The sequence below is a fragment of the Castanea sativa genome, chromosome 1, assembly GCF_040712315.1.
Source record: "Castanea sativa cultivar Marrone di Chiusa Pesio chromosome 1, ASM4071231v1".
In the NCBI taxonomy this organism is placed as follows: domain Eukaryota; kingdom Viridiplantae; phylum Streptophyta; class Magnoliopsida; order Fagales; family Fagaceae; genus Castanea; species Castanea sativa.
Window position 1 is genome coordinate 3,226,430 of NC_134013.1, and position 10,421 is coordinate 3,236,850.

The 10,421-nt window shown below is 34.3% G+C and overlaps 1 pseudogene; it reads left to right on the forward strand.

The window, feature by feature from the left end:
* Positions 1 to 412: 412 nt before the first annotated feature.
* Positions 413 to 5,921, forward strand: LOC142621869 (putative receptor protein kinase ZmPK1; annotated as a pseudogene).
* The last annotated feature ends 4,500 nt before the right edge of the window (positions 5,922 to 10,421 follow it).

Sequence of the window (10,421 nt, forward strand, 5' to 3'; positions counted from 1 at the left end):
TCAGGTTATAATTACTGACGTGACAGCCTAGCATAGCGTTGCTTTTAAGAAGACTTTGATAATCAACCTATCCACGTAGCAGCTGATGCTCGGGGATTCTCGGGGGACCATCAACGCCATTTATATTATCCTTGATTCGTTCTTGGTGATCTGGCACGAATCAAGGGGGGGCTATTGTATGGGGTTGGATCCCAAGCCCCATAAGTCTCGAGCCCGAGCCTCAGTATGGAGATGGGCCCCAAACCCTATGGGCCTTGGGCCCAAATCTCATGGTGCGTTGTTTAGCCCTACCCTCATTTTCAGTCCATCGGCCTTGATCTGGACACCCCGAGGCCCAATCTATACACCAAAACTGAAATAGGACCTTGCTAACTTAAATACCACGAGCAAATTCCCCCCGATCGTCTTTAACATGGTTGGGGATATTGTTGCTCGGAGAACCCTCATACCCGGTTGTCCGGTAGTGCCTTTAGGAATATCGCTGCCGGGCAGGTTCATGATGGTGGGAATCATTTCCAATGCCACTATCACTTTCCTACTAGAAATCCACCTAAAGATGATAGAATTGGACCCTCATTTACACTAGGAAGGAGAGTAATCTTGGCACCTCCACTTATCTAAGGCTATAAATAAAAGAATGGAAGGGGGAAATAGGGTTGGCAATTGGAGAGAGAAACATAGAGAGAGAAGAGAGAGTCTACCACAAGAAAAGGAAGAGGGACTTAGAGAAATAAAGGTCCTCACAGAGTCCTAAATGACTGTATGGATCTCAAAGTAAAGGATCACCCATAGCAGGAAACTCAAAGCCCATGAAAACAAATAGATTATGAGCCCAAAAACGCAACCTGCATATTTTTGGCCCGCACAAAAGCATAGGAAAAGAAAAGAAAAGAAATTTTCAATTTCTGCTAATAAAATGACATCTCATTTACTTATGGAGATGCAACTAATATATTATTTTGATATTAATGTTAGATACATCAATTCTTTTCATGTATCGCTTAATAATAAGGATTATTTGATACAATATAAAAACCATTTTGATACATAGTACGAGTGTTAAAGACTAAAACGGTAATTAAACATGTTTTTTACATATTTTTATTAAAGATTAAATTCTATAAGGACGTGGTTTAAAACTCAAGGTTTACACCATCCAATCCTAACCTACTACATCATCTTATCACGTATTAAAGAATAAGAACAACCACACTCAATCAATTATAATACTCATGAAAATTCAACCAAATTGGGAGTTTATTAAGATGTTATTAATTGTGGTATGATGTGCTGAGTTTTAAGTAAAAAGCTGATGTGACATCTCTTATTGGATAGTGTAAAACATGAATTTTACATCTCATTCTTACCAAATTCAAACTCTTTTTATTAATATCCTAAAAAAACTTTTTTTTTATTAGCTGAATTTGGAAAATAATATCATGTTTGGTTGTAAGGGAAATGAAAAGGAAAGAAGGGAGGAAAAAGTAAGGGAAGGGAAAGGGAAGAAGACAGAGTTGTACATAGAAGGATTGCATTAAACAATTTCTTCGAAAGAAAGGTCTTCTTTGAAAAGATAATGGGACCGTCTAAAGGATTGTGATAGAACACAAACTTTTCTCAAAATTATGAGTTGTGAGAAAAGTATGATACTTCATCAAAAAAGAAAAAAAAAAGTATGAAATATTGGCGAATCGCTCAAATTGTGTATTCTCACTTTTTAATAGAAAACTGAAAAGTGAAAATGCTTGGGACCATCACGGCACATATTGATATGGAAAAACTTAATGAAAGAGGTAAAAAAAGACAAAATGCAAAATTCAAGCGCCACTTGATAAAATCTCATACACTCCTATTTAAGGTATCTGCTTTTATATATATATATATATTGATTGCAACTCACCCTCCCCTCCAATAACATTCCAATAATGTTATAAACAACAAATTTTATAATTTTTTTTTTTTCATAATATCAAAAGTGGTAGACTGTGATTAGTGCGCAACATCACTTTTATGTAGGACCATTATTAGCATATATTATTTTTACTATATATTAATTACAACTTATCACTTCATCGGAATAAAATTATAAAATTGGTTGTGTATTTTGACTATTTTGACTTGTTGTATAACTGTGTGCTGGGAATCTGGGATGTGTTGAAAATGAGTACGATGATAGAGAAATAACAACCTATCACTTAGAAAACGAATGCTTTTTCTTTCGTTTTTCTTGCCTTTTTCCCATGCTTTCTCGTTGGCTCAGTTAATACCAATCCTTGGACACCTAAAAAAAAATCTAGATAATGCTTGGCTTTGATTTGGAAAATAATGTAACCAACAAAATTCAATATCAAATTCTATCATTCATCTATGGCTTTATCGCTTAATTCGTTTCAATCCAAAAAAAATAAATAAAAATCTAACATTCCTTTTCTTATGAACAAATTCCTTCATTCTAGTGAAGAATGATGTGGCCTTCACTATATCGATTTATGAAAGTTTACAAGAAGCCTCCAATATATATATATATATAATTGATGCACGATAAAAAGGTTGACTACCTGTCCACAGCATTGACTGAAGTTTCAAATAGTAGCATTACTCATCAAATGGAGCAAGGAAAATAGAGTCTTGCTTTTACGTACGTTCACATGTATCTTTCATCCTTAAATAAAGACAAGCACGTCTTTGTTTCCCAACTCGTCCCAAGCTTATCTTTTGATCACGACTACTATAATCTTGTTGCTTTTCTCTTTGACATTCTTTGCTCCATTCTCATCTTCAACATTTAGCAAAGGTTCATCTCTCGTCAGTGAGAGACCAACATATTTTTTAACTTCACTAGATAACGTTTTCTCTGCAGGCTTTTAATCCGTTGGTGAAAATGCGTTTTGCTTTGCCATATGGTTTAGCAACTCAAGCACCATAGTTTGGGTGGCAAACCATGACCAGCCAGTTAATGGAAAGCGCTCAAAGCTCTCACTCCTCAAAAATGGCAATCTGATCTTAACTGATGCTGGTAAGTTCATTGTTTAGGCCACAAACACTTTCTCACTCTCCTCAGTAGTACAATTATCTCTCTACAACTCCGATAATCTTGTTCTACATAATAGGGAAATTGTTATTTTGTGGCAAAGCTTTGACTTCCCTACAAATTCACTTCTTCCTCAACAACTACTCTCTAGAAACACAAAACTTGTCTCCTCCAGAAGCCAGATTGTTGGAAAATTTAGACCCCGATTGATAGAATTAACAAGTTTTAAACCCAAGTTGTTAATTAGATTTATTATGAATAAAACTTGTTAAAATAAACAAACATCAATATCATGTCAAAATCATGCAGCGGAAAAATAAATAAGACAAGATATGATGACCCAAGAAAACTAATGAAACAAATTAGTTTCACAGTAAAAAACCTGGGGGGAAACTTTCCCGAAAAGTAATTCACTATAGTAAAGAGAAGTTTCAGATCTAGTACAAAACTTTTGTCCCTAGACTTTACAATCCTCGTAGATAAACTTAAAGCAGAAACCTTCTATCACTTTAGAACCTCTGAACTCTTCAATATATGAACGCCACCCTTTGATGCACGGATCCCAGTACGTGACTAACTCCTTTGCACGAATCTCAGTACTTGACTCACTCACGAACTTGAAAAAGAAGAATGTTGGCTGCAAAGTTCTTCACTTCATTAACAATGAAGATCAAGAAGCACTTGGTTACAAAACCCTAAGGCGAAAAGACGCAGTAGCTTCTTTTTGAGAGAGAATAAGGCATCAATCACCTTTTGCATATGTTCTCCTTGTATTATCATGTGTGACGGCCTTTAAAATAAGCCATATATATGCCTAGGGTTGTGAGAAAAAAAATCTACACATACATGTTAGCATGGGCCGAAAATCAGATTGGAAAATCTGAATTTTGTAAAGCTCGATAGATACAGCTGTCGGGCTAACTGTCGAGACCTCGATAGATAGCTATCTGTCGAGCAGCTGTCGAGCTTTAATGAATCAGCACTTCTTCATTTGTTTCTTGGACAGACTTGCATAGCTTCAATACTAGACTTGAACTCTTGTTTTTTGAAGTATTAAGCACATCCTAGATCTACCCAAATACAAGTAAAGTGCGTTTTGTCAAAGGATTAGCCAACTACATAAAATATGTCCTTAACACAGAAAAACCATTCCTCTGGTTTCTATGAGCTTTTCTTCGACAATAATAACGTTCTCAGCCTTCTTTTTAATGGTCCTGAGGTTTCCAGTATTTATTAGCCTGAACCGTGGCTTTTAAGCTAGGAGGCTGGAAGGTCCACGTATAACAATAGTAGAATTACAATGTTGAATTCCTTAGGAAGCTTTAGTTCATCCAATGATTTTCCTTTTTTGTCGAATGACTATGGAGCAGTGCTTCATAGAAGTTTGACGCTTGATTATGATGGTAATATTCGATTGTATAGTTAGGAAAAAGAGAGACAAACTTGGGTTGTTTCATGGCAAGCCGTTTAGAAACCTTGCAGGATTAATGGTGTTTATGGGGCCAACAGTCTATGCAAGTATATTGTTGGTTTTGGGAGGAAATGCTCTTGCCTTTCAGGATACAAGATGAAAAATGGTTCTGGCTGGTCTTATGGGTGTGAACCCAAATTTGATCTCCCTCACAACAGACATGAGTCTGTCTTTCTCTTGCTATCCAATATTGAATTCTACGGGTATGATGTTGATTATTTCACCAATTACACCTTAGATATCTATTTGAGACTCCCAAAAAACTATAGCTTTTCATACAATAGTTTTGTAGAAGAATGCCGTTTAGATTGCTTGAGGGATGGTACAATACAATTGGAAAGAACGTATGTAAAAATCCATGTAAATGGGATTGTGAAATTCATGCTTTGGTTTGCCTGTGGTGTGGGAGGACTAAGTCATATGTATTTTTGTGGTGTGGTGTCTTTTGATCAAAACCAGAAAAAGTTCAGGTGCAGACAATCAAGGGTATGCTTTTGCTGCCACTGGATTTAGAAAATTTACCTATGGTGAACTAAAAAAGGCTACAAAGGGTTTTACTGAAGAGATCGGAATAGGTGCATGGGGTGTTGTATATAAAGGGGTATTGTCTGACAATAAAGATGCAGCTATCAAGCGTCTCAATGAAGCCAACCAAGGAGAAGACGTATACCTAGCAGAAGTAAGCATTATTGGGAGGCTTAACCACATGAGCTTGATAGACATGTGGGGTTATTGTGTTGAAGGAAAGCACATGCTTTTGGTGTATGAGTACATGGAGCACGGTTCTTTAGCTAAAAACATCTCTTCTGACATATTTGATTGGAGGAAAATGTTTGAAATTGCTTTGGGTACTGCAAAAGGTCTAGCGTATCTCCATGAAAAGTGCATGGAGTGGGTTTTACATTGCGATGTGAAGTCTCAAAACATACTTCTTGACTCTAATTATCATCCAAAGGTAGCAGATTTTGGTTTATCCAAATTACAGAACAGAGGCGATCTCAACAATCTAAGTTTCTCAAGAATGAGAGGAACTCATGGTTACATGGCTCTAGAGTGGGTGTTCAATCTACCCATCACCTCCAAAGTAGATGTTTATACTTACGGGATTGTTGTGTTAGAGATGGTGACTGGAAAGAGCACAATAATGGGTGTCCACACTATAGGTGTTGGAGTTGAAGCTGAACATACAAGATTGGTTACTTGGGCTAGGGAGGCAAAGAACAGAGAGGCAACTACAACTACAACTACTTCCTGGATTGAAGATACCATTGACCCCACAATGGAAGGCATATAGGATATGGGTAAGGTAAAAATCTTGGTTGAAGTGGCCTGAAGTGTGTAGAAGAAGACAAGACTGCAAGACCTACCATGAGCAAAGTAGTCAAGATGCTTGTTCATTGCGAAAATGGATCTACTTAAAATAAAGAGGACCCTAATACCAGTATACCACCAACATGGCATGATGGCTCTTATATTTTGCTTTGTTTTGATTTTCTCATTAGTTTGTTCTCCTATTTTCTGTGTGTTTGAAATAAAATTCCAAATATATAACTGTTTATTACTTTTTTATTAATTAATTGCATGTTTCCCCTAATAAATTTGCAAAAAAAAAAAAAAAAAAACTCTTAGAAAAAGGTGACTTCAATTCACTATTTTTAGTTGCTTTATGTGTGTGTGTAAAACCCATAATACTTTGTCCAATTAAACACCCATATTACCATTTTTGGGTTGGACTCATGCCACTATGGGCTCCCTGTTTAGGCCAAGCCCACCCCAATCCCTAATAGTTAAAATTCGAATCTAACATTTACCCAAACTTTATAATTTACTCTTTTGACTTTAATAACCTCAAACAAGACTTGGAGATATATTTTGATAATGCAAAGATAGCTTAGAAATTTCTTACACTTATCCAAACCTTATAAGTTATAACCTACTCTTTTGATTTTATTCACCTCAAACAAGGCTTGGAGATACTTTAGTATCTTAGGCTTAGATAATTCAAAGATAGTTTGGAAAAGTCTTACATATAATGTAACAAAAGAAACACAATGACGGTTGTTGGTATAAGAAAACATGGAAATTATTAGAATAAAAGTTAAGTTATTCAAAGTTCAATGCCTAAAACAATTTTACGTAAAACTTTTTTATTTCTTTTGATTGGCTAGGAATGATCCAAAAAACCTTCAACAGATGAAAGACAAAAAATTTTAACTCAGAAAAGAGGAAACCTACATTTAAATTCTAGAATTTAGGGGTTAAACAAATTAAACCCCAAAGTTTTAAAATTGACAAATTAAACATATCACTATATTGAATTTAATTGTCCTTAAAAAAATAACAATGTTTATGCTACATTGGTCTATACAACTAAATATTTGAATTTAATTAGAAAACATAAGCTTTTATATCTAAAGAAATATAGTTGATTTTTATCTTGTTCAATGATCAGCTACATATGAGTATAATGTAACATAGGTGACTCTCCCCTCCCAAAACAGTGAATAATCAAGTATGATGCTTGAGAAAGTATTTAGTATCATAGTGATATATTAAATTTCCCTTACAAAATAGCGAGTCCCACAATATTTGCAGGTGACATAAATTAAAAATTACGCAATGTTCACCGTAAGAATAAGACCATTCAGACTTCAGAGTGAACCACACCTAAACCATAGTCTGAAAGCCTACCATAGAAATAATCTGAAACTGGTGGAGAGATGTGTAGCGTGCAACGTGTCTTCAACGTGTGGATAATCCCATGATCGATGAATGTAGCTTGGAAGTGACCAAACTCCAAACTTAAACGCCAAGTCAAATGGAACATTTTACCTTGTTGGGTTGGGCCCACTAAGGTCCCAGTTTGGGCTAAGCCCAGCCTTTTCCTCACTTTTAAAATTCGAATCAACGGGCCTAGCCTAACTAGCACGAAGTGTTTAACTTGGTTGAGTAGCACCTGAGGTCTCATATCTCATACGTCATTCTATATTATTTTACTATTGCTTCCTTTTTCTTTTCTTTTTTCTTTTAAAGAAAATTTTACTATTATTTTATAGATTTTTTTTGAGATAAAATAAAATTTTACTAGTACTATTGCTTCCTCACTTTGTGTGGGGTGAGGTCCATTAATATTATCAAAGCACTTGCTGCGTACTATTGCTTCCTCACTTTGTGTGGAGTGAGGTCCAATAGTTGTCTCATTCTAACAGGGAGTTACATTAGGTACCAGGTAGTTGGATATCAATGATAAAAAAAGGGAACAACTATGTACTTGAGTTTCTTTAATATTCAAAGTAAGAATTGATAAATGCACTCAATGCATGCTGAGACATGTTCCTAGCTGTACATAAAAATCCTACAAAATTAGGTCAGTGGTTATTTTATACAAATTATTTCTTTTTAATTAATGCAATTTTTCTTTTATCAATATTATTGTCTAAGAAATACTTGCAATTATCTGTTAGAAATGAGTTACAGGTCCACAGGCTGATTTTCATTGTCATTGTTCTAGCCATACTCTGCTTTATCAACCACAGTTTTTCCTTAATAATCTTTCTTGGTTCTTACATGGTTACATCACTGCTATAGGGGATTTATGGAAGAAAACTTTATTACATGGTTTGAGCATCTTTTGCATTAGCAAGCGCATTTCATATATTCTTAATTGTGTTACATGTTTGTTGTTTGGTTTCATGACTAAGGATTTCTGGATGAACATTTCATTTTTTTGATTAGTATGGAAGAACATTTTATAATATGAAATACCATATGTATGCAATGAGTTTCTAATATCAATCATTAATTAAGCAACTAAATATGTTGCAAATGACTAACTAAGGTTAATCATTATATTAACCTTGGTTTATGTTCTCTCTAATATCAATCCCAGTTTGGTTTATGTTCTCTCTTGCAACTAGTTAAACTTCCACGTGCTCCAAATGTTGATGAAATATTGAAGAAGTATCTTGTTTACCGGATGAAGAAGGATAACTCGTAAGTTCATTCCCTGTTTTTTTGGCCACTTCTTAGTCTTTTACTTTTTGGCTTGCTAAATTTCAAGTCTTTCTTGTACAGTGGACCATAATTTACAGAATTTATTTTGTTGTAATGTTTACCTGGCACCTATTTCTTTACCTGTAATATACTACACTAGTTTTTAGTTGCTGGTTTTTCACAAAATGCATCATCAACTGACTTATTCTTTAAAATAAGTGGTTTTTGATTTTTGTATGGCTATAGAACTAGCTTTTGAAGACTCAACCCAACTAAGCCTTAATTTAAATCAAATTGGGGTTGGCTATAAACCCCTTCAACTAATCGGGGTGATGACCACATGTATTGTTTTCTGCCATACTGTAGATTCTTTGTCACCTCCTGGTTTAATAGAATTTCTTCACTATTTATACCCGTGCTATTTTATCCTCCCTCTACTTAATTTTTACTCCATCAAAATGAATTAAACATTCTTTTTAACATGTGCATTATTTGTGGAACTATGTTTTCTTAAAAAGTATTGTGTTGTAACCCTATTATATATGACTATTTATGAATAGTGCATCACATTTGGTAATGTATATGGGAAAATGCATGATTTGTTAGCATGGAAAAGACTAGCATCTTTGATTAAATTCTTGAGAATGAATTTTGTGGATTTATTGCTTTACTCGCAAAATATAAAGATGCTTTATCTTGACCAATGTTATTTGGATAGTTAATACAAAATCTTTTTGACAATAAATGGGTTGAAGGCTTTGAGAAGCTTGTGAATATCTTTAGATATTAAAATGTTTTGTGAAACTACTTGGAAATGAGTTGTGTTTTGAATTAAAGGTTTGTGACGGCGATGAGTTCCGTCTTTGTGACGGTAGATTAGTTCTGTTTTTGTGACAATATTGTCATGTGGCCTTGGGTCTGGAATTGTATTGTTATTACTCACAAAATATAGTATGTAGTTTCATGCGAGCATTTTGAGAAGCTTTGTGCCGTATCATTATAATCATTCTTGCCATATTATTTTTGGAAATGATTTTGTAGAAATTATTTGGAAATTCCCAAATTATAACATGCTTTGTAAACTATTTATCATCATGAAACTTACATTTTCCCTACACCCGTTAATTATGCTACATACTGGGCTTTGCCTCGTTCTATCATTTCACAAACTTTTTCAGAGTAGGCAACGATCATTTTGAGACAACTTTTAGTGGCTAGCAATAGTCAGAGTAACTATTGATGGAGGTTGAACTTTTGTGATGGTGATATTTTGATGATGTATATCCTAATGTAGGCTTGACTCATTCTTTTGTATATTATAGTGTTGACACCTCATTTTGCAACTCGTTTTTAACCTCAACTGGAGGGTAAAAGAGTAATTTCGCCTTGGAAATATGCATCTTGATTTTGGTCATCAGATCCTTAATCTTATTTCACCAAAATGATATTGATGTTGTAACGATTAAATCGACTGGTCATAAGCCCTAATCGGACTATTAGATTAAAAGTTATCATCAAATCAAATTTTAATGGCCGAGATACATTGTCACAAATTGAGCCCGACTATATGATTATGAACAATTGATTTCAATTGGTTATAATTATAATCAATTTGAGATTAATGATGTGTTATAATTTGATTGATTAGGACTACATTTTATGGTAAGGTTGCACACACCTAATTGATTAGATAGTTAAACATTAATTATTCAATGAATAATTTTTGCAATTATCTATTAATTAGAGTAAATTTGGAATCAGTTAAGTCTGAAATAAGAGTGATTGGAGCCATTTAATGTTAATTGGGAGTTAATTTGGGACTTATTAATGTTAATTGTGCTGAAATCATTTTCTAACAAAATGACATCTGCTCACCATTTCATCAATATCTCTCAGAATATTTTGAATCTGTGGATGATGTTAATT